General features: G+C 39.8%; 1 protein-coding gene across 2 annotated transcripts in view; it reads left to right on the top strand.

The window, feature by feature from the left end:
* LOC134648606 (protein outspread) overlaps positions 1 to 26,677 on the top strand; it is a 399,873-nt gene that overhangs the window by 305,103 nt on the left and 68,093 nt on the right. The gene's annotated exons all lie outside the window — the stretch shown is intronic.

Raw genomic sequence — 26,677 nt, 5'->3', positions numbered from 1 at the left:
TTTCCTTAGTAAAGTGAATCACCCTAAGGAAGACCTATTAGAGAAATGTCCAGTCAAGCGTGAGTCGGACTTAATGTACCCTTGGAACGCGAGTCCGACTCGCACTTAGCTGGTTTTTTTCAAAAATAAACATGTGTGCGTGCGAAATCGGCGTCTTATGAAGTCAGTGACTTTAGCAACTCTACCTCTCTAAGTATGTAGTTGTATCACGTTTACAAACCGCTACCAAATCGGGCCCATGTTAAACTGACAAGGTACTACGTTGCTAATCAAATTGTAAGCCGCAAAGCGAAGTATAATTGGACAAGCCTAGAATTTTATTGTCCGCGTCACGCCAACTCGCGACGTGGGGACATGGAAGTGACTAGTATGGTGGGATTATGGAGTAGGGCTGGCAGTTTTATAGCCAGTGCAAAAACTAACAGCTTTTTAGGGTTCCGCACCGCAAAAGGAGAAAACGGAACCCTTATAGGATCACTCATGCGTCTGTCCGTCCGATCATCCCCGGCCCCCTTTATCTCCGAATCGCCTAGGTCTAAAATTTTGAAAAAAATACACAAAATGTTTCTTTACCTGTTATAGATGACAGGACAACCTATTAGAAATGTGCAGTCAAGCGTGAGTCGGACTTAATTGTACGGAACCCTTGGAACGTGAGTCGCACTTGGCCGGTTTTTTTAAATATAAAATTGGTTGGACTGCAAAAACTGCCACAAAACCCACGAGGTGAGGTGAGGTGAGGTGAGGGGTGTCAGGGTGAGGCCGAAGACACGTCAATAGGTTCAATTTAGGTATTATAATCCGTTTATTCTATTTTTGGATGAGGTAAATTGTAGCTATCACGTGGTACCATAAATTCGGTCGGACACAGGAACCTGCCAACACAGGATTTGGCCGACCACTTTTTTTTACCATCCTCAAAGGCAGCTGTCCTGCCATACAAGTTTCATTCTATTCTTCGATTACGTTTTTTTGATGTATTTTTGTACCAATTTTTTGCCATTTGCGCAAAATTAGCCAAATTAAGACGCGGCCGACCACGAGCAGTTGAAGCTACATACTAAAGGTCAGCTACTTACAGAGTAGGTATTTTCTAATTTTTAGGGTTCCGTAGCCAAATGGCAAAAAACGGAACCCTTATAGATTCGTCATGTCTGTCTGTCTGTCCGTCTGTCCGTCTGTCCGTCTGTCCGTCTGTCCGTCTGTCCGTCTGTCTGTCCGTCCGTATGTCACAGCCACTTTTCTCCGAAACTATAAGAACTATACTGTTGAAACTTGGTAAGTAGATGTATTCTGTGAACCGCATTAAGATTTTCACACAAAAATAGAAAAAAAACAATAAATTTTTGGGGTTCCCCATACTTCGAACTGAAACTCAAAAATTTTTTTTTCATCAAACCTATACGTGTGGGGTATCTATGGATAGGTCTTCAAAAATGATATTGAGGTTTCTAATATCATTTTTTTCTAAACTGAATAGTTTGCGCGAGAGACACTTCCAAAGTGGTAAAATGTGTGTCCCCCCCCCTGTAACTTCTAAAATAAGAGAATGATAAAACTAAAAAAAATATATGATGTACATTACCATGTAAACTTCCACCGAAAATTGGTTTGAACGAGATCTAGTAAGTAGTTTTTTTTTTATACGTCTTAAATCGCCTAAATACGGAACCCTTCATGGGCGAGTCCGACTCGCACTTGGCCGCTTTTTATCAGGTGGGTTTCATGCAGCTGGCCACCGGACTATGTATATATTTCTTTATTTGTCCCTCCTTTTTGATAAAAGTATGAAAGTTACGATGAGGCAGCCCTACATTAAGGGTCGGACAGCTATCAGCTGATCGGCTAATCGGCTTAGCAGATAAGTGTGTCGGCCCTTAAGGTCCCGTTCACATGACAAACGAGCGATCACCTTCTTTCCGATAACGCGGTTTTTGGGTTAGCTACGTTAGCTACGACGGGCGTTGCTCACTCCGCGATTTCGTCGCGTCGCTACAAGTACATGCGACCCACACCAATTTTGGTCTCTTGCCAAAGTTTTTGCTGCGCACCGCTACGGAACAAACGCCTGCTCGCGCTTGCGCCACCTAGCGGTCGTATTTGTCGTAATAGACGCGTTTTGTTAGAGAGTGAATCTTCTGTACCTAGTACTATTATTTATTCTGTGCTGTTGGTCAGCAGAGTCTACTAAATGAGGGATTAATTATTCGATCCCTCGATTTATCGTAGGTACCTTTTTTGTAAGGGCCACAATGTTGCGTAGGTTCATTATTAGGTTCTACATAGTATCGAGCGCAGCCCGGCTATCGTTGCGGATTGTCATTTAGAGCATGATGGACACAAGTTACACGCTGAAAGCGTTTTGTCTGGAACTGTCATTTTGAGCGTTTTCCAAAAAAAATGTACATTTCATTCATGTCTTCAAAATATTGACTTCTTGGGCTCATTTTACTCAGAATCATTTGTCCATTTGTATTTGTACATTCACGCCTCATACATGAAAAAATGTGTCCCAAGATTTTCTTTCCAGATCGTCACATTTTTGTATGAATATTTTTTTGACGTTTTTTTCACACAAAATTTTGGGACACATTATTTCATGTATGAGGCGTGAATGTACAAATGATTCTGAGTAAAATGAGCCCAAGAAGTCAATATTTTGAAGACATGAATGAAATGTATTTTTTTTTGGAAAACGCTCTTTTATGCATGGCTCGTACTCGTAAACATTTTAAAGCTTGTCTGTTTAGTCTTTGGGTTTATTTTACGTTTTAGCTGCAATGATGTTTCATTAAATATTAGGTTCATTATTAGGCTGCAACAAATATAGGTACAGTCGACCTCAAAGATCTGTTACACTTTTGCACCTTACTCCTTTGTAATAAGGCGAAAAATGTAAACATATCTTTGACGTCGACTGTACACTAACTAACTAACTTGACTATCATTATTTGTCAAGGATCATACTACCTAATTCTTTTTTGAATCTGCAGCAGAATCTGCGGGCGAGGCGCCGAAAATGTTTTGGGAACAATGTGAGTGTAAGCATGTGCAGGCCATTGTCACTCCCTCACACGCTTAGCAACTTCCCCTGCGAACTATACCGTGGCATTGGCGTGGTTATAGGCTCCGGTTCCCACATTTAATAAAATGTTACACAAGCTTTGTTTTTGGTGTGGTCAGTCTATCTGCTCAGCAAGTATTTTACATATTTTTCTGTTAGACGGAGCCGGAAAGCGGCAATTTCGTTTAGCGCAGCGTGCCTAACGTTGACGCTTTCCGCACGGAGAACAGAGAAATATTTACGCTTGACCCTATAGATTGGACTACCGGCCACCTCCGGTTGGAGGCGTCGCCGGGCCCTGATTTACAGCTGGCCGTAATTGAGCCAGGACGAGTTGACTGGACTACACTCACTGTGGAAGAACTGTGGAAGTGGGATGACAAATCTATAACCTATAGAATCTATAATCTATTGAAGGTCCGGCCAAGTCTGACGATAAACTAAACAATAGGTGATATTTATTTTTTTGTTGATATGTTAAGACTAGTATAACGTCGACAGACTGCATCAAAACGTAGGAAATATATAAACGTAAGCAGAATATATCGTGTCACTCAGTTCATCAAGCAAATTGACAGACGCAGCGTGCGCGTCAAGGCCACAGCAGCGCCGCTTTTACATGTAAGACGCTCACGCCCCGCCCGGATAACGCGCCTGTGTGACGGAACCTTAAGTAATACAGCTACAGTAAAGTTGTCATCCAAACGTCACTTTTAGCTTGACCGTGCATTCAAGAAATCAATATGATATCATAAATACGTTTCTAAATATGTTTAGGTAGCTAGCTTTCACAATGAATAGCTTAGCTATCACATATGTATCCAGACCGGCCGCGTCTCGCTTGATCACTCATGGAACCGTATTTATGGCCGTATTGTGTGGCAACGGCAAAAGGAAAGCGAGGGTGACACATGCATTGAACTTTTCTTAGGGATTCACACCTATTTCGGTGGTGAAAGTTACGGGAAAAAGTAGTATGACTACGCTTTGGATTTCCGTTTGAACTTCATAATGGCGAAGTCGTCTCGAGTATATTTTTCTGATCAATGTTGTTTAAAGTGTGTAATCGCTTATTATATTATATTATTCAGTGAACTAACGAATAATGAAGAATGATCACTTGATCAGTGTAACCTGCGTGGAGACGTCGGAAATAAAAGTAACTAAATAAATTTGCGATAGGCTGATACAATTATGTTTTATATGTGTTCAAAACGCGAAAGTTTTACATGTGACATTTGACACATTTTTTGTTGTTTAAAACCTAATAGTTGAGCCTAAAACAAGAGAATCCCACATGTCGAATTAAAGCCATTATGGGTAACCGCGGGTGTTTATGGGCCTAACTGCAGTGACGTATTTCCGGTCCACAATGGCGCATTGTGCCACTTCCGGCGCCACGCTCCACGGCGCTGTTTGATGCGGAGACAAAGCGGAAATGGACGAGGGACAACATATTTTAGGTTGCTTAATTTAAATTAATAACATCAACAATCATTATGTTCTTACAATCGCTAGCATGGTCCCACTAATGAGACATACATTGAAATCCGTTAAACGGTGTTCGGCCAAAGAATTATACAGTATACAATTATTTACATAAACTTTAAATCATAAGGCTCCTTTGGCAAACTGGGCAGCCATTTTGTAAATTTTATCTATTTATAAATTTCGTACATTGTAAAAACGAGGAACTGTTTTTTTTACGCGTTAAATAACATATGTAGATTCATTGATTCCTGTGTTGTTTTGACCGTTATCAGTGAGTAAACACCACGGTGAACATAAAATACCAATTAAATTTATATTTACACTCCATAGTTCGCGTAGGTTTAAGTTACGGTTATTGCGATTTTAAAGCATATCGTATATTCATATAACACCATATACTTAACATCACTAAACGAAATTATCTTTCAACACGGAAACAGTAAAACACTTGCATGGAACGAGAAATTTCTCCTTTTATTTCAAAATTGAGACATTTTGACGCAATAACCACTTAACCAGATTATTTATTAATCGTATAAACAAAAGACAACTCCATTTTTAAAACCGGGTGAAAGCAATCGAAACAATTGCGAATTTTAAAATATGTATCGATACGATAAATTCGAATCGAGTGAGCTGCAATCATCGCCCATTTATAATCGGAGTCGATTACGAATATCGATTTTAATTGATCGGTTCTCGTTTTCGACATCGAGATGTTTATCGGCTGGGTGATAAACGGGCGTGTGTTTAACCTTTATTTTCATGTTTCTTTATAGTTTTAAATCGATTGTTTTAATTAACTTTTGCTATTTATTGCACTCTGCTTTCGTTCTCGGTTCAGAGGGAAGATTGGATAATAATTATACTGTATCAATAAAGTTAATATTATTTATATTTAAGGCTTGTTGCGCGAACGAAAATTTACGATTATCGTTAAAATGGCGCCAGAAGCTACCATCGAACGAATTGTGATAATCTTTGTTACTACAAACATAACACACAGCATACTTAAACATTTCAATTTCAGCAATTAACAACACCGTGGAAGTTAAAATTTACTTTTTCTACGAAACTTTTCTACTTCTTCATCTCTTAAGCCACAACATAACAGATATAGAACAGGTACCTACGTTCATTCAGATTATTATCATTCATCGACCAGGGGTTAGCCCCCCCCCCCCCAGGGGCCTAGGGGCTAAACTGACCATCATACATCGACCAATACGAAAAGAAAAATGTATCACGGATGCAATGAAGTCACGTGATCTTTTCCATGCATTCTCCTAGATCAGCCATACTCTGTGTTCCTGCAGGGGTTCCGCAAGAATTTAGAACACTATGCTTTAGTCGCCTCGATTTTTTTTTACTATGCCGCCACCGTATTGTATGGTTCCATCAAGTATTTCGCTTTCCAAAAGGGTTCCGTCAAAAAAAAGATTGAGAACCGCTGTCCTAGATTGTTATCTTGGCTAGGCCCCCTGATGAGAAAAAAACGGATAACGGCTCGATATGATCGGGCCACTAATAAATGGAGGAAATAAATGCATCGAGGAAACATTGATGATAACGGGGTCGGAATCAGTGGCTGTGACGGCTGGCTGGAGTGAAGAGGAAGAGATGAGCGTTTCTGATTTTTGTACGAATTTTGTCTTGATCATTTTGAAACTACGGAACCCTAAAAAGAACTGAAAAAGAAATATTTAATCTTACACAGATCGACCTAGCCCCAAACTAATCTTGTACAGTCACCTGCAATACTTACACAGCGAAGGCCGCAAAAATATCTGACACTACCTTATTTGTAGAGCCATAAGAGCGTATCACATATTTTGCGGCCTTCCAAGAATAAATCTTTACAGTTCACGTTTAAAAGTATATATATAACTATATGTAGATGATGATGGACACAGGAGGTGACCATAGGAACTCTGTGATAAATCAAACGCAAACTAAGTGTGTTTGGATTTGTTAGAATTTTAGAATTGTCTCGATGAGTATTAGTTGCCTGTTGAAAGAAAAGTGCAATCAGCTATGAATACTTGTTTCAATATTTTCATTTTTACAAATAACTTGCATATAATAAACATCGTAAATCTTGGACCATTCCCGCCAAGTAACATTGCCAACCTGCGGCTTTGTTTGCATTACTACTATATTGCGAGTATCGATGGTTTTTGTATCGAATAGCGGCCCCGAGCGGCGATTTAGCCCGGCTGCGGTCAGCCGACTGCTATTTTGTTTACCACCTACTTCTATGATCTGAAAACGGTGTCCGACTTTCTAGAAATGCGATAGGTAGACGAGGAAAAACCTTGCATCGTGAATATTATCGAATCGGCTAATTTTTGACCAAAAAACACCAAGCTTATATCGACCGGGATATGGACCGTGATTACCTTTTGTATTGTTTTCGAGCTCCCGATATTTGGACGCTGTTAAATGCATCTTGTTCACGGGTAACTGAAAGGTCCATATCCCGGTCGATATAAGTCTAGTGAAACTAACCGTGAAGTCCGTGAATCATTCAAAACTGTTATTAGAAAACAACAAACTGCGGTTGGGGCGGATGGGCCCAATTTCAAAGTATAGATTCAGAATATTGTGTATCGTTGCCATGTCGTGTCGTTAAATTTCATTCCAGTTGTGATACTACTGCCATCTTTTGCAAATAATTCATATCTTGATGTTTTCGCGCCCCAAAAGACGATCAATTGTTTTCGATGTTGGCTAGCCAAGTTTTCGCTTGAAAACCAGAGCCAGGGTAATCGGGTTTTTAAAGTAGGTAAGTATGAAAAAGTTCTTTAATCTGTTAGCATCCGCATGCATTACGCATACATTGTCAACAACTAGAGCATGGTTTGCATCCAGCGCATCCTCAACGCCCAGCTATATGCGGGCCTCGAGGCCTATAATTGGGTCTCACTTGCGTTCCAATAGCATATATTGCGGGCGTATGTTTTTCTCAGAACAACCGGTATAGTTATATGTACCAGTATACATAGAATCGCGTGGACTTCTGGCGGTTCTGAGGTAATATGCCAAATTCTGATAGAAATATGCCAGAAACGATAGTAGGGTTGCTTTTACGCTTGAAGTTTACTTTCGGTCAGAGTCCCTTAAATTTTTGCGACAAGTGTTTGTCTTTTGTCTTCAAATCTCTTTTTAAATAGGTAGGTATGGTAAATAGATCTTCAGATGGAAGGCTTAACTCACCTGAGTTGGCCTATACTCGGCTACACGGCCAGTAACTAGCGAGGCCTCAATCCTGTGGTGTTAATGAGATGCTCGTGTCACTGCATGCGCGACTGCGCGTGCGCAGGGCTGCCGGTTGACGTTTTAAATCATTTTGTAATAAGTACATTGTTTTAACGTGAGAGAAGTACCGTCTTTATTTTTACGTATTACTTTTTCGAATAGAGATGTATCCGGAGAGTTCGCGTTCAAATATTCGTAATGACCACACAAATAAATACCCTTGCAGGATTCGAACCCGGGATCCCGGGATCTCCTGTTTCATATAGTCAAGGTCACTACGGACCAGAATAGGAGGCTGTAGGAAAGTCTAATCTCACTGAATCGATCTGAGTGGTTTTTTAGGTTCATTGTGTATTTCAGTTAAATTTTCATAAATTTTTTGCCAGCTCTTCTGAATCTATCTGTTTCACAGGACACAGCCCTAATCCGACCGCTGTCCATCTCATGTGGCACACATTACCGCGTGACATACACATACTAACGCTAACCGCTTCCTTATCTTATCTTTTAAAAACATTTCAGAACCGGCCGGCCGTATTACCATAAGCGTCTTTTTACCATTTTCGGGTAAACCGGGCAGTTGAGCGTAGGCCGGAGATACATATATTGTTTTATGGAGTCGCCTTAATAATTTCCCGTGTGTCTAATTTAAATGGATGCTTTTAACTTGTCTAATTTATCTATAATTAATCTTAATGGCTTGATATGAAACTGTATCGTTAAAAGTTGTTTTTACCTTTTAATTTATATATTTTTAACATAACAAAATGTAGTAAGTAAATTACTGTTATCGCTTTTGTAAGTAAAAGTACTAAAAAGTATTCGAATAATCTAAGCGGGTAACCTAAGTAGTCTTCTATATATCTTATTCTCTAAGTATTCCTATATCTAAGGTTTATTTAATTACAATAATATTTTATTTATTGTATTTTATAGCAACTGCAATAGTGGGCACATATGCTCACTAAAACTACTTAAAACGTCAAGTGTAATGAAAGCTGCCGTTTGTCCAACTAGAGACGAATCCAAAGGCAGAAAACCGTCTAAATAATGAATGTGCAAAACAATTAAACACTCAATTGACTAACGGCATACGCGTACCACCCAAATCGCAGTAAATCCTAGCGGTTCCCAGCGCTGGGCATAAATATACTGACTAACACTGTTAACCGATCTTAAACCTTATTCCAAATATATAAAGTCCATCGATAGTCAGTTTATCAGTTAAGAGTATTGCTGTTTTAGTAGCCGCAAAACAAACTAAAGATCGGAGTCATATCTTTATCTCTCTCGGTCTAACTACGACCACGCGAGTGAGAATGGGAAGTTCTATAATCCCGGTCGCCAGTTAGGTTTGCAGAGTATAACTCACTGCTCACTGACGTTTTGTGAACCTTATTACCAAGGTATAGGGTCCACGTATGGGCAGTTGATGTCGCTTGCCATTACCATCAGCGACACCAAACGGGCCGCGTGACAAATTCGTAATGTGCTTACTTCGACGGCCAGTGAGATAGGACCGACGCCATCGTGGGGAAAAGGGCGTAAGGCCTATTCTCATTTTTATACACTGAGGAGAGTTTAAACACAGCAGTAATCAGCAATTTCAGGATTCTCAAACAGCCACGAACCTTTATTAAAATAGCTTAAATAATCTTTTTTTCTGGAAGGTTGATGCCATGTACTTCTACACCTCGACGCATAGACATTTTAGTGTACCTACTTGTTGTATCTTTTACCGGGTCATAAAAGCTTAGTGGAAGCGCATTGTTAATGATTTCCTTTGTAATATATCATATTTTAAGAACCAAACTAAAATAAAAGCTTTTCCGGCCTGAAACACTTTCGATTTATAGCAAAACACCTACAATAAGCGCAATAAGCGAAGAGCGCTGGTGGCCTAGCGGTTAGAGCGTGCGACTTGCAATCCGGAGGTCGCGGGTTCAAACCCCGGCTCGTACCAATGAGTTTTTCGGAACTTATGTACGAAATATAATTTGATATTTACCAGTCGCTTTTTGGTGAAGGAAAACATCGTGAGGAAACCGGACTAATCCCAATACGGGCCTAGTTTACCCTCTGGGTTGAAAGGTCAGATGGCAGTCGCTTTCGTAAAAACTAGTGCCCACGCCAATTCCTGGGATTAGTTGCCAAGCGGACCCCAGGCTCCCATGAGCCGTGGCAAAATGCCGGGACAACGCGAGGAAGATGATGACCTACAATAAGCGCAATAATATAATGTATTGAGAGTAGTGAAACCTACCTAAGTCAAATTTATTTATGATTTTTACAGCGTAACATAAATTATATACGTTTCTATATGTTTGAAAACATTACCTTCCCTTTAAAAGTCGCATAATAGTTGCTATTTAATTTCAGGCATTTTTTCCTAATAAAAAATAATTGTCACTTGATAATAGTGTTTTCCGACTTACAACATTTTGTCTGAAAGCTTGTTTGAAGTAACGAAGGCCGAGCTAAGTTGGCGAGGACTCGAGGTGGAAGGCTAATTGTTTGACACTGCGCAGGCGCTGATTTATGACGTCACGCCTTTAGATAGCTTCCGCGTAGGGTCAGGGTTTTTTTGTAGATTAGAAATATCTAAATTTTAGAAAAAAACATTAAAAACGTTTGCAGGGGGGGAACTACATATATAACGAAACCAACGTACGCGTTTCTTCAAACAAAAACGTCACTTTTGACACTTGTTTGACACTGACATATCCAGTCCATATCGTTTCGATATCTAATATTTGACGTATCCTAAAGTTCGAATATGGCTATTAGGTCGGTAGGTCTGGTACCTACGCGTTTACATTCTTAGTTATTACCTATTTATCGTATTAGCTTTATAAGATGTTAAGTACAACTTTAGGAGATACTGTTTTATGGAATTGATTAAAAGGAAGAGAAATATACTGGGTCATCCAAATCTTGTCAGTAAATAGGAACAAAAAAAACTATACTCATCCTTTTCTTTTGGGTGCTAGTACTAGTCTAGAGTAAGACAAAGATAGTATGATTCTCTCTGTCTATGTTTGAAATCAAACAGACCTTTGACACACTATATAAGGTACTAAAACTTACTGTTAAAACATGTTTTAAGGCTTAACCAATACCACAGGGCGGACACGCCATACATCAAAAATCATTTGCGTTTAGACGTGTGCACGGCACGTCTGTACACGCGTCATTGTGTATGTGTGGGTAAGTCGCTATATTGAGAGTACGCCAGAAGTCCGCCAGATTGTGGCCAGATTCGTGTCGCGGGGCGAGGTAATGCGAGTCGGGGCGGGGCGGTGCGTGGCCGTTCTGTATGATAATACTATTACTTATTCTGTGCCAATACTGCGCCTTCTCATTATTCTCAAACGATCGTCGAATTTGACTTGTTACAAACTAAACTGAATAGGCGTTTAGTCAGTATTTCGATAAATATTCATTATTTTAATCACTTCATCTGTTGCAACCTAGGCAACCTAGGGTTCAGCTATCTTAATAACCCAATCTGGGGAACGTAAATCATAACTCGAAATACCAGATTTTAGTAAATTATTATGGCTTTTAGTAAATTGAGTATTGCTTATCAAATCAAGTTAAGTTTTAATAGATTTCTTTGTAGGTACATATAGTACCTACATATCGACAGTTTTAATATTTTCAGGCAACTTAAGTACAGCAGCTAATCACGTATGCATTGTGATAGATAATTAGGATAAAATCTAATCTATCTTGACCAAAGAACTTTGATTAAATTTCCGGACCGTTGTGACTTTCAAAACTTCAAGAATATCGTACTCCCATCTTAAATGCCTTCAACGCACTTGTAACCCCTCTGACATTGCAGGTGTCCATGGGCGACGGATGCTTAGCATCAGGCGATTCGTCTGCTCGTTTGCTTTCTATAAAAAAGTAAACTAAATAAATAAATAAATAAATAAATAAATATTATAGGACATTATTACACAAATTGACTAAGCCCCACGGTAAGCTCAAGAAAGCTTGTGTTGTGGGTACTCAGACAACGATATATATAATATACAAATACTTAAATACATAGAAAACAACCATGACTCAGGAACAAATATCTGTGCTCATCGCACAAATAAATGCCCTTACTGGGATTCGAACCCAGGACCGCGGCTTCACAGGCAGGGTCACTATCCACTAGGCCAGACCGGTCGTCAAACTATAACTATCACCTTAACCCTCATTTTAAAAGCAGCCTGTATATTGAATAAACCGACCCATTGACCCATATCCTATTATCCTTAGTCACGACAATCTCATAATAAACCCGATTAAAGACACCCAAGCCTTAAGTCCCCAACCCGTCTCGGGCCCCACGCAGTCTTATCCCTAACACACATTGCTTATAAAAGGACGTATTTAACCCTTTGACCGCTATAGGCGTCAACTGACGCGCGTTGCTTCAACCCAATATCAACCTTCGTGCATTCCGACAAGGTTCGACCCTATTACATGCCAAATAAAATTCAATTTTCTATGACCCAGTTAAATACGACTTACGACCACATAACAGTTCAATAACGCGCCGACGGCGTTCAAAAAGTTATACAAACTCGTGGCTGTTATGACGTTCTGATAAAATACAGGAGTGTTTATAAACCACATACTGCATGTGAAACGACGTGTTTTTAAAATAGACTCATGTCGGTTAAGACCTTCTTGAATGAAGGTACTGTTAATAAATTATCAACGGTATTGTTGATATTAGAAAGCGTTGTTTTGATTAGATAATGTCTGTTGATTGATGAGATGTGACAAAAACTGTTATAGACAATAAGTTGAAAAAAAAAGTACTGTTTATGGTTGAACGATATTCATTTCGACTGTTGACAAAGGGTTGCCAACCGTACTATATTATATAGTATTGATTTGTACTATATTTTGGCTCTCTGTACTACAATATATTTTTGGAAAAATATATAGTACGCTAAAATACTATAATTTCCGATTAAACGTATATTACACTTATGTTTAGTATTTTATCTAAAAGTACTATATTTTTTTGAAATGTACTATATTATTGATGCCTTATTCTGGAAAATACTATATTCCACCAAAAATAGTTGGCAACCCTATGTTGACATGATTACCTACGGGTTTTACTTGTAACAGATTTTTTTAGAAGAAATGATTTTAGAAGTTCCTTCCTTCTTAGTCACACATGTAAAGCCTGACCAATAATATATGATCATTGTCAAAAGGGCGATGTTATTCTCACGTATAGAGTGACAGTTTAGTATAGTATAAAAAAATTAGTTCCAGTCAAATTCCGCAACATGACGCGTGATCATATATTACTGGTCTAATAGCTTAATATCTGCGAGACCGAGCTTTGCTCGGAAAACATATAAAATCTCAAAAATTAGCGTTTTCCCAGAGATAAGCCTTAGCTAGATCGTTTTTTCGCCCCCGAAAATCCCCATATACCTTAAAATGGGGTGAGTAGGCGCAAAACTGACATTCAAACATCGATAACATTTTATTTTTACATATGCAAACTGAATGGTGTATATAATAAGTGTTCCGGACGTTTGTATTTTAGTTTTTATCTTATTTTGGGTAGTTCCATTTCATAACTTTGACGATAAAGAGGAAAACCCACCTCACCCCGTAGTGCCTCGTATTTGGGGTGAGAGGGCTTTTCATACAAAAGTGATTTTGGAAGAATGTTGGATCGATTTTTTTTATTATGCGTATTACTATAGCTCCATTTTAAATTGGAATACATTATTTTTGTAGCAGTAGCCTTAAAATCCCTTCTCACCCCCCCTCTCAAACCTTCTCTCCCCATTCGTAACCCACCTCTCCCCGCGAAACCTACTCACCCCATTTTACGGTACCAAATGTCATCGAAATCGTTAGAGCCGTTTCCGAGATTCCCGAAATATATATACATATAAATAAATAAATATATAAATAAATAAATATGCAAGAATTACTCGTTTAAAGGTATTAAGTAGATTTAGGCTGGAACTCCACTCACATTTCACATCATGACACATTTCAAAACGCACTATCTCAGAACTTTCAGCGCCATCTACAAAGTAATTCCAACACTAATCAACAGAATATAATTTTACGAACTGTTAAGTAACCGGGCGCGATCAATAACGCCAGAGGGCCTACCGCGAACCACGTTCGACGTATTGCCTCCTTGTCACACTTACGTACGAATTCACAAGTGCGACAGAGAGGCAACACGTCGAACGTGGTTCGCGGTAGGCCCTCAGCATATTTCCATGCGCGCGCGCAGAAATATTCCAACTTTAAGAATCTAAATTTAATATGATATTTGACACTTGCCTTCATCCACGTACAGTTAATTTGTAAAACACTCTCTTAAACCTCTCCTTACTAATTTTCAACGAACATTGCACCCTCTTTAGGGATTAATTTTGAAAGTATACTAAGTCTCATTCCAGGCAATAAACTATATATTTTTTAATATTTGAGTGTTTATCGAAATAACATCTAAACATAAGTACAGTCAGCATCAAAAATAGCGGATCAGACTAATCTCTATTTGGAGAAATGTGACAGCATCTCGCGGATAGGCACATGATCTTGTTGCGAGTAATGACACTTTTCAAATTAATATCCAATTAATATTTTAATGCTCGAGTTGGCCTTCTAGACCCAGACCGGTTGCTACGGTCTGATAGTCCTCTGACAACCAGCGTATTTACAGTTCAATATATATTTACGATTAGTAAATATGTCCGTTCGTAAGCTGTAAATGTCCATTGGCTTTAAATGTCTACTGTATAACTATTTCTTCCGTCTGTCGTGGTAGAGGGTCGTAACCGTAACCTTGAAGAAGTAATGGTCACTGGCGAGGTAGACGGCGAAATAAGTAATGACTAGAACGCAAGAACCTGGTAGATCTGGAACCAATAACGCTCGATATTAAGTGATGTGTTGCACTTCATGAACTCAAAAATATAGTAACGGAATACATAAGTATACACTAAATAGTTAAGTAGTACATTTTTGACTTCGAAAAACCATCCATATTTATTAGTGACACTTATCTGACACATATCACGGAAAGTTATCCCTTTTCCATAAATATCCCCTTCCCACTATTTTTCTAGTGGCTCATGGGAACCTGGGGTCGTCTACAGTCATTAAGAATTAGCGTAGGCACTAGTTTTTGCACCAAGGCAGACCTGGCGCCGGACTATTATTGCAGAGCAAGAGGCTACTGAGAAGACTTGGAGCGAAGTCAAGCACGAAGCTCGAGACTGATCCAGATGGCGGCGCACTGTGGACACCCTCTGCCCCATCTAGGGGACATAGGACAATAAGTCACTAGTTTTTACGAAAGCCACTGCTATCCCAACTCAGAGGGGAAATTAGGCCTTATTGGCTTATGTTTGCCTTTACCGAAAAATTACTGGTCAAGCGAAAGCCAAACAGCGAAATCCATCAGGGTTTGAACCCGCGACCTCCGGACTGAAAGTCGCATGTCCTTACCGCTAGGCTACCAACTACCAACGCTTAGCTAGCAAACCATGATATCGCGGTTAACATCAGGATGGTACTGATAAATTTACAAAGTACGCGTGCAATCTTCAACAGGCCTGAATATACAATCACGGCGTACTATAAACATTGAAGTTCCAGCCCTAAATAAGGTCACAAGCCTGTTATGTAAGGAATACTATGCAAACTACACCGAATCCTAAACCACTGTCAATCGTACTACCATCTTGATTCACAAGTCATTGTCAATTCAACAGTACAACTACTTTACTTCTCAAACTTCCTAACTCTCCTCGAACTTCGTTGGAAAGTAAACTTTAACTTAATATAACAGGGTTGGTTTTAGGAGTACAATCCCTAATGGAATGGAGTGGTCGAAAGAGTAAACAGAGCGTTTGATTGGGCTACGGGTGTAATGCGGCTAGGAATGCATTCATCGGGCTGTCTTGTACCGGTCCTGAAAATTATGGGCGGGACGGAGGGAACCGTTGCGTAATCTTAAAGCTACGGTCACACTAAAGTTTAGGTCGGCTTTCCTGTTTAAAAATCTCTATTCGTATCTGATTATAATTCCCATCTAAAGAGGCGTTTTGGTTTCCTTGTTTGCTCCCTGTTAAAAATGTCTTCTAAAACAGTACTGCAATCTAGAACTGTCATAATTGAATCCATCTAAGCTGCCTTAATTACTACAGCCTTATGACCTAGTCTGCCTGTTGACTACTTATCAAATAAGTTACAGTAATAAATACCTACCGTTTTACCAACCCTTTAACCTTGAACTGTACGAAACTGCTTTCATTTAAAAGTACCGTACGAATTCAGCTACGACAGCTACACTGCCGACTGCATTACTGCGGGAAACGTCAAATTCTATGTAAACGTCTCGATGAATCAACTTTTTGACGTTTCCTGCAGCAATGCAGTGATTTATGCAACTGCATTGCAGCCCGACATTATTGACAACTGCATTGCTACCGCAATACATTTGCAGCAGCAATGCAGTCGGCAGTAATGAATCGCTGCAATACTGCTGTAGGAATGCTGATGTAGTCTGAATTTGAAAAGTACCTTAAGTCAGATACTTATGTGTTGGAATAAAACTAAAATAGTTCACAGGATATTACTTATAAATAAAATGCCCTTCTATTTTCACCTGACACTGTTATATTATTATTACCGTAAACCCAAATTCGAAAACCCTTAATAACGCTTGCGCATTCCATGCGCGCCCTTACCCTGCGCGTACGACGAATACCTACGTCAAATTAGACCATTTTCGGACTCGAAAGTGCTGTTATAAATCCAATTGTCTCATTGTTTCTACGAGCCAGATCGCTTTTGTATCGGCACGTTTGTTCCGCGTTACCGATAACATCTATTCGCTATTATTTATGAGCAACTAGCAAAAACCCACATGGGATCTAGGAAGTTATATGCGGTTATGGTCAGTTCGAGAATCCGCTGGCGGTGTTGCCAGATGGTCATATTTTTCGTGAATTTGCCCTCGTCTGTCAATCTCTCTGCTACTGTACTAGTATCCCAAGGACTAGTTAAGGTCAGTATTGTCTGAGCGAATTACGTACCTATTCAAATATAAGAGGTCTGGTCCTATTACGGTCTTCCCAAACAAAAGAATTATATACCGGCCTGCTTCACATTGACCTTATGTGCTTATATCTTAAGAACTAAACTATCTGCCCTGGTTAAGATCTAAATACACCCTGAAATCTTACTAGGCCGATATTTTTTCCTTGTTTTCGAGGTACTAAATAAACCATCAACTTTTAATTGCAGCAGATCTTAGCATGCTTCCTTATCTCTTGCTGGGATGTAATCCTCAACGAAATGTGTTTTTGCTGCTCTCGGATGGGCGCGGAATCCCGTTGCAGTTCTATTTTCGAAACGTCGGCGCGCGGGCGACGGTCGTCAACCGCACTATTTCGAAGTCCGGTGCGCCGGCGCAAGATATGGACGATCAGGAATTTTAATAACAAAACTTCCGTGAGACACAGACTCATATTACACACAGACACATATTAAATATATTAAATTAAAACGGGTCACTCACGGGTATTTTATGTCGATAATTGCTCAACATGTTACTCGACTCGTTATGGAGCGAAACATGTCGATCAATCAGCTGATGTACGTGAGTGACCCGTTTTATTAATATCATAAGACATACCCTAATAGATCAGCAGGCGCAGCATGATGGTTCCATTTGTATTGCCTGTCACTTTCGCACTTACATACTTGTTAGAACGTGACAGGCATGGTGACAAGCGATAAAAATACGACTGTGCTACCGCCGCAGGGATATCTTGACGACTCACTGGTCGCAATCTAGGGGATTGGTTTAGCAGTTACTTTTGGCGCGACCGCTACTATTAATGCTGACTGTACAGTTTAATGTAACTAACTGACTGTTAAAATCTTCCTCAATAAAAGACAGTTGTACTGGTAATCCACAATTCACATTTATTTTCCTTTTTTTCCGACCACTTTCACATTCTTCAACGCCCCGAACTAACTGACTGCCTTCTACCCGTTTTCGCTATTTTTTTATTTCCAACTCCCAAACTACCTTCATTAAAAATATTGTCAGTATTACCAACTGCAAAAATGTTAAAAAATTATAAAAATTGCAATAAAAGTTAGTTTTAAATCACTCGAACCTTACATTCGACCATCCTGACGTCGTGTATGGTCCCCATACACGCGCCTGGTGGAACCTTACATTCGGTCAGTTAGTTCAGTATAACAAGACCATCTTATTATCACGTTAATTTGGTAAGTACATTTGCAATATGATATACTAAATCTATTCTTGGGTTCCATTCACAAAATTAATAATAACAATTTCTCGTCTTACATTTGAATTTGAGTTTACTATTTACGTTAGTATAAAATTAGTTCAAACTAATTGACATATTTAACTTGTACATGATTTATTAAACCTCGAACCGATCAATTCTCGAGGGACTTAAACTAAACCTCGAACCAATCAATTCTCGAGGGACTTATACTAAACCTCGAACCAATCAATTCTCGAGGGACTTAAACTAAACCTCGAACCAATCACTTCTCGAGGGTCTTACACTAAACCTCGAACCAATCACTTCTCGAGGGACTTAAACTAAACCTCGAACCAATCCATTCTCGAGGCTTTACCAATAAGCATTCCTTGAACCAATCAATTCTCAAGGTTTACCCACTGGCCGTATCAATTTAGCGAACCAATCAATTCTAGCATTTTCATCGTCAAGGTGCAAACCATTCTGTTCTCGCCCTTGACCTGGAACAACAGAGAAACCTCTAAGTACATAATTGTATAAAATATATTAATCTGACATTTCATTCGCGTCTTCATTACAATTAAGATCATCAGCGACATCATCGTCTTCATTTAATTCTAATGCAGGTAAATGTATCCACGGCCGCATTCTATCAGTGGCTACGGTGGTTTTGCGTCTATTCTTCATTCCCTCAAAGCCGGGAATCGGGGCAACTTTATACCGGTCATTTCCTAAAGATTTAACTACTTTGTAAGGGCCCTCAAAAGAAGGTAGTAACTTAGAGCTATTTCCTTTATTTTGAAAAGCAGTCTTAGTAATTTTAACTAGATCTCCGATATCGTAAATAGGAGCAGGCCGTCTACCCTTATCGTAACGTTGTTTTTGCTTGGCCTGTTCCGAGTCAATTCTAGCCTTTACTTGGTGCCTTATCGTATCTACATCAAGGTCTTGGCGCACTACATCAGCTAGCTCATTAAGTATCGGTGTAGCTTCACTTAACATTGCCGTGCCAAACATTATCTCCGACGGTGCTCTACCCGTCGTTTTCTGAACAGAGTTATTCAAACCCCATTGAATCTTTCCCAATTTGGTATCCCAATCTTTTTCATTATGACTGAGGTTAGATGCAGTTAACGAGTCCAATATGGTACGGTTGTAGCGCTCTACTTGTCCATTCGCCCTTGGACTCGCTACTGCATTTAACACGTGTTTGATACCCCTATCCTGACAGAACTTGCGGAAGGCATGGGATGTAAAGCTACTACCACGGTCACTAATTAATCGATCCGGTGCCCTAAAGGTATCAAATATCGTATCTAAAACTTTAATCACATTTTGTGTTTTTGTGTTGCGAACGGATTTGATGAAAACGAATTTGGTGAAAGAATCGACCACAACTAAAATGTGGGTGTGCCCCTGCTTTGATTTAACGAAAGGCCCGAGGTGGTCGATGTGTAGGGTATGGAATGGCTTTGCCACTTTTTCAATAGGGTGTAAGAGCCCTTCGCGATTGCTGTGATTATGTTTTGCGTAAGCGCATTCAATACACGCATTTACATATTTTCGAACGAATCGGGACATTTTTGAAAACCAATAAGTCTTCTTGATCCTTTCTAGAGTTTTCTCGTAACCAATATGTCCCATCTCATCGTGATTTAACCTACACAACTGCCACCTCGCGCCCTTCGGGACAACCCATCGTAAATTATCTTTGTCTCCCTCAATACACCTAAAGAGCCTATTATCTTTGATTACATAGTTATCTTTGATGTATTCGAGTCCCCTTTCATCAAGCCCGCTACATAGAATACCTCGGATCCTGTGTAACTCACTATCTCCCAGCTGCAGAGTAAGCAACCAGTCTTCATCACTTATGGCCATCACCGCTGGGTATGGATCAATGTTCTCCGTTTCACTATCAATGATAGGATTTCTTGACAGCGCGTCCACGTGGGACATTTTAACTCCAGCTCGATACTCTATTGAGCAGTTAAACTCCTGGAAAGCCAACCACCATCTGGCTATGCGGGGTATGAGATCCCGTTTCTCAAAAGTAGACCGCAGCGCACTACAGTCAGTAACGACCCTGAACTCTTTGCCCAACAGATACACTCGAAACTTTTTTAAAGCACAAATTACCGCCAACGTCTCTAACTCATACGAGTGAAAATTTTTCTCTTCAGGGGTCGTCTGCCGACTGTAATAAGCTACTGGCCTAAAGCTATCATTCGGTTGGTGACGCTGCAATATGATGCCGCCTACTCCCAGCCGACTGGCGTCTGTATGGAGCTCAGTCTCTGCTTTCGGATCATATATGGCTAGCACGGGACGTTCAATTAATTTAGATTTAAGCATTTGAAATGCATCCTCCTGTTCTTTGTCCCACAGCCAGGCTGCATCTTTCTTTAGCAGTCTAGTCAGAGGATATGCGATCTGAGCAAAACCGTAAATAAACTTTCTGAAATAACTAACCAGTCCTATAAACTGGCGAACACCATGAACGTTCTCCGGGCATGGAAAGTCAACTACTGATTGTATTTTAGCCTTCCCTGGTCGCATACCCTCTGCGTCAATTTCATAGCCTAAATACTCTATCTTATTTCGCAAGAAACTGCATTTCGAAAGATTTAACTTCAGATTAGCTTTGTCTAGTAGTTGCAGGACCTCTTCTAACCGATTGAGACACTCCTGAGGACTTTTGCCATACACCAACAAGTCATCTATATATACTGTAGCCTTTTCAAACCGGATCGAGCCTAGAACCTGGTTCATCATCCTTTGGAATATTGCAGGTGCATTTGCCAGGCCGAACGGCATACGGTTAAACTCGTACTGACCGTCCGGCGTGACAAAAGCAGTCAGATGTTTCGACTGTTCAGAAATGGGCACTTGGTAGTAGCCTGACATCAAATCTAGGGTAACAAACCAGGCCTGACCGGATAGACGAGCTATTTCGTCTTCTATTATGGGCATGGGATACCTCTCCTTCACGGTAAGGGAGTTTAACATCCTATAGTCAACGCAGAGACGCACTTTACCATCCTTCTTCCTAACCAGAATAATAGGACTCGCATAGCTAGACACACTCTCACGTATTATCCCGGCCTCAAGCATCTCGTCTACCATACCTCGGACTTTTTCCCGTTCATGATAGGATAGTCTATAGGGCCTGTATACCACCGGGCGTTGACTATTCAACTCGATAGTCATTGCGGCAGAGTCTGTGCAACCTAAGCCCGACAGGTTATATGCAAAACAATGTTTATACTTTTCGAGTAAATCCATTAATTTAAGTTTATCTGCTTCTGACACCGTTTCGCCTACACTAATCTGGTTAACATCCATCGGATCAGCTATTAAGCACGTAGGATTAGAACTTGACTTACCATTTGGTGAGAGCACCTCAGTTGAATGCGTTACTATTCGATTAACTAATTCTACCCTTTCTCCGCGGGAAAACACTGCATTTTTCTGTAATAAGCACGGGACTGTTAAAGGTGTAATTACGACATTTAAGTTACCATCTTTAACGGAGTAAACTCCTCCACTTACGACAAACTGTTGATTTGGTTTTCCTATGAGTTTGGTGCTTAAGAATATATTTCCTGTAAATTTGGGCTCAGAAACGGCCTTCACATTAGCTATACCGTGTAAAATACTGTGGTCCTTTATGCTAACCCTAACACAATGTTCGTTCTCGGAGTCCGGGTCATGGCTAGGTATTTCGACGCCAATGTTATAAAACAGTAACCTGGTCGAGTCCTTAATAACAAGAATATGCGGTTGTTCAGTGAACGATTGACCAACCAATATAGGCCTATTCAATAGGTGATCCTTTACAACTTTACATTTAACGGTTGCATCTACTCTGTCGATAGACAATTTTAAAAGGACGGATCCTAATGCCTCTACCAGACCATCCCCGAAACCTGTCAATACAGCTGATTTTCCATCGTGAGTAACATTTAATAGCGGGAGAGTAGATTCTCTCAATACCGTCACCTCACTGCCAAAATCTACAAATGCATCCATTGGTAAGCCATTGACAGTTATATTCTTGAAATATTTTTCGTTTGGCTTTTCATTTGAAACACACATTACAGTCTTCGCCTTGTCTGAATTTGTAATTTTTTCCTTCAAGTAACAATTTTCGACTAAGTGTCCTACTTTATTACATTGATTACACTTGAGCAAGGGTTTCGGGCATTGTAAGTAAGGGTGCCCCTTTTCTTTACAGTTAAAACAATATATGCCATTAGTGCTCGAGCTGGGAGTGGATTTGGTAGGTGGCCTATTTGTTTTGTTGCTATCGACTGAACCAGGTGCACCATTAGCAGCTTTATTTTTAAAAGGTGCATATTGAGGCAAATATGTTTCTTTATTGCTCATTAGAAACTGTAATAGAGCCTCCGGTTCAGTACACCTGAGCGCCAAAGCACTAGACTTAGTAGTTTTATCCGTAATTCCGTGAATTAGGCATTCAGCTGCCCGTTTTCCTTTAATGTCGCAGTTATTTAAAAGAGCAAGTTTTTCATAAAAATAGACCTCGATTGGCTCGTTAAATCGACTACGTCGTCTAAGCATCTCCTCCAGGGACTGACCATAGTTCTGGTCGCAAGGAAATGAGGCAGTAAGTTTTTCTTGCCACTCTGGCCAAGTGAACAAAATAGAGCTCTGGCTCTCATACCAGGTCTTGGCCAGGCCCCGGAGTTTTTGCATCGCAAAATGAACGGTGGTTTTTTCGTCCCAGTTGTAAACAGAGGCACATTCGTTAACTTTCCGTAGCCAAACGTCAATACGTTGGCTTTTCGCGGAAGGATCAAACTCCGGTACGATATTTTTATAATCCAAACCTTTAATATTCATTTGTGTACTCTGATTTACAGCCTGCGACGATTGACCACTCTTCAGTGACTGAATAATGCCTACAATATCTTTACTAGAAAATACAGGACTACGTGACCTTATCTCTCGACGCCGACGCTCCTCGCTCGGGTGACGATCCCGCTGTCGATACGGCTCTGGTTGCTGAGTGCGTCGGTCACGGCTGGGCTCACTGATGCGACTCGGACGCTCGTTCCTAGCAGTGCTAGGACGTCGGCTTCGCCGCTCGATCCTATCTCTGCCAGTATGTCGACTCCGGCGCTCGGCTGGCTCAGTACTGCGAGGCCGGCTGCGGCGTAAGCTCCCCTCAAAGCTGGAGCGACGGCTGGTGCGTTCGCTGCGTCTCCTACGGTCTTCATCGCGCTCTCGTAACAGGTCTCGTTCCAACCGACGTACGCGTTCGCGTTCGATGTCCAGTTCTCTTTCCCGATCTTGTAAGCGACGGCGGCAAGAACTCCTGCTGCGCCTGCTCACGCGACTACGACTGCGCCTGTTCGCGTGCGTCCGGCTTCGGGAGCGTCTGTCTACCGTCTCATTGTGCTCATGCCGCAATGGAGTCAATAGCCTGCGATTGCCTCCATTGCGGTCATTTTCAGCCGCATCACCCATTTTCTGGAACTTGGAAACATAAAAGCATGAGCCACGTTTAAATATAATATGTCCCTGCCTGTTTTATGCAACCATTTAACTACTAGATACTAAAATATTATTATCTGTAATTCAAAACTGAATACATCAAACACAAAATATGTTACGGTACTCGTACCGTTGGCCGAATAAGCCTTAAGATTGAATAAGTATAAACAAAATCTATTTATAGTTATTTACACTTGCGACGTTACAATACGTAGTTGTATTTCACCGACTTTATTTGAATTTCTATGCTTTCACTTCGTAAACCTTAAAGCGTCGTAACTAAAACAACAACGTTGTACTCATTCGTACTCGTAATACTTGTAGTTATATGTAATATAATATAATTATCGGAAATACAACTTTTTCCTTGTGCCTACGTGCACTCATGATGTTCTAGACTTTCACTTTATCATTATTTGAGTATCAGGTGTAAACTTACGTTCGTTAACGCTGGTTCTTCCGCTTCTGACTTGTTAAAATCTTCCTCAATAAAAGACAGTTGTACTGGTAATCCACAATTCACATTTATTTTCCTTTTTTTCCGACCACTTTCACATTCTTCAACGCCCCGAACTAACTGACTGCCTTCTACCCGTTTTCGCTATTTTTTTATTTCCAACTCCCAAACTACCTTCATTAAAAATATTGTCAGTATTACCAACTGCAAAAATGTTAAAAAATTATAAAAATTGCAATAAAAGTTAGTTTTAAATCACTCGAACCTTACATGACAGACATGCTCAACATACTGACACGACTTCATCATTAAGAAACAATATTAAGAGCATGTGAAGATAACACTGAAAAACGTTTCTTGTCCAAGAATTTCATCACAAGTCATAACGGGTCTGCTATCCTATCACTTGCTTGCACCGCTTGCACATTTGCATACCGCTAGGATAAGGCAGGTCACACGATAAATGCACCCGGACAAGGTCACAGGTGTGCAATTAGTCGTGTTGATTGACGGCTGCAATCTGGCTTGCATCTTGATTGAACAGGAACACAGCGCATGCAATTTGTGTGTGGGAGGAGCCAGAATTTCCCAGCACTATTCCCGGTTGTATTCTTATAAACTCTTGCGTCGAATGATTGATTGATTAAATATAACAATAGAATTAAATAAATAACAAATAATTAAATAATAATGATGGTCTATGACAGTTCATTTTATATGGATTTGTCACGTGAAATGTTTGTAGGCATTTTTTGGATGTTTAGCACATTAATTTATTTAGAAATGATATTTTTAATCGGAACTCACGGGACCAAAACAGATCCAAAATTTACCAAATATTTCGTACTGTGACCTTTAGGTTTTGAATGCTCATTATATAGCTCATTTTAAAATAAGTCAATCGTCGTAAATTTAAACCAGCTCAGCTCAAGAGGGAAATAGGTGTCGACTTCCTGACTTGTACGTCAAATATATTTTCACGCACCTGCACCTTACTCCATAGTGATAAGGCGAAAATTGTATACATATATTTGTGTAGGTGCGTCATCCATTACGCATGCTCCTGCGCACTCCATCAGACTAATTGCCGGACCTGTGACCCGGCCGGTCCGGTCCCAACAGTTATCCTAGCGGTATGCTAATATGTCCTCTCCTGACGTGCATTTACTTGCAAGATGTCAGCGTGACTCATGCAGTTTCCAGAGAAAAACTCGTTTACATTCTTACATATAGTTGGTCAAACCAAGTCAGTAAATAAGAACAAAAGAAACTATACTCATCCTTTTCTTTTGGGTACTAGTACAAGTGTAAGACAAAGATAGTATGATTCTCTCTATGTTTGAAATGAGACAGTCCTTTGACAGACTATAAATGTAGCATATTTACTGTCTGTTTTGATCTCCTTTTACAGCGATTAATTTAAAAACAAATTGCGTATTCCAGAAGCTTTTTAACGGCATTTGAAGTTAATGATACAATCAATACCTGTTAAAACATCTTACGGCCACTTAGACTTCTAGTCTTGACGATGTGACTGATAACGATAATCATTTCATCTCTGTCCCATCGCTAGCTGACTGAGAAAAATCCCAACACCTCCACCATCTCATCTTAACCTTAGAATATGCCTTAGCTGTATACATTTAGAGTTGATTTTAGATTGTAGGTTTATAGTAATGAAATGGCTTGATTTAATTGCTAGTATTAATGAACTGTTAACTAATAGTGCGTGTCAGAGTGAGGTATGGTGGAGCTGATGGGAACAGGCCAGTGTCTACGGAGAAATAGCTTAGAGCTATGGAGCTTTATCAGAACACGGGAGCCATTTGCGGGTTAGCGGTGTAATTTATTTTAATTAATTATGTCGAGTTATTGTATCTGAACTGTGGTCGGTGTTTCAAACGATCTTTAATTGTAGCTTTACACGAAAGATACATTTAACATAACAACCGATCTGATACTACCGATAGGTTAAGTCATTCTCGGGCAAAAGGCGGCGTTGTCTAGAGATATTTTATGCCATTTATCGGATCATTAAATATTGACAATGCAATTGTTGTTAATGTCATTAAGATAACCAATATTGTAGCAATAATTTATGTAAAGGGAGTTTCGTGTACTGCTTAGTTAAGTTTGTTATCTTGTCAGGATTCTCGGGGACATAACGTTTTTCTCTTTTTTACATGACTTTCGTAGTATGATGACTTAATGATCTTGTCCAAGCCTTACACTCATATTATTGACCGAGCAGAGCAAACGTCTCCATTTCAGTTCCGAAAAACTTGTCGGGGTCAATTAGATATGTATATATTTTCATTCAGTGTATTATTAACTTTAAAAATAATGTACAACTGTACCTTAAATATTATTTGTTTCTGACAAAATCGCATTTGAAGGTCCAAAAACGGCGAAATTTGCCGTTTTTCGCGTGTCCCAGTGGCGGAATAGCCCAATAAAAAAAATCATAACTTTGGAAGTAGGCAACGTATTATTAATAGCTTTACATTTTTATAAAGACCATTTTTTAGAGAATTTATTTAATCATTTCGATAATTTAATGCGTTATTTAATAAAACA

This window comes from Cydia amplana, chromosome 6, assembly GCF_948474715.1.
Source record: "Cydia amplana chromosome 6, ilCydAmpl1.1, whole genome shotgun sequence".
NCBI lineage: Eukaryota > Metazoa > Arthropoda > Insecta > Lepidoptera > Tortricidae > Cydia > Cydia amplana.
Note: the sequence above shows the minus strand (reverse complement) of the source record. Positions and strands in the feature narration are given on the sequence as shown.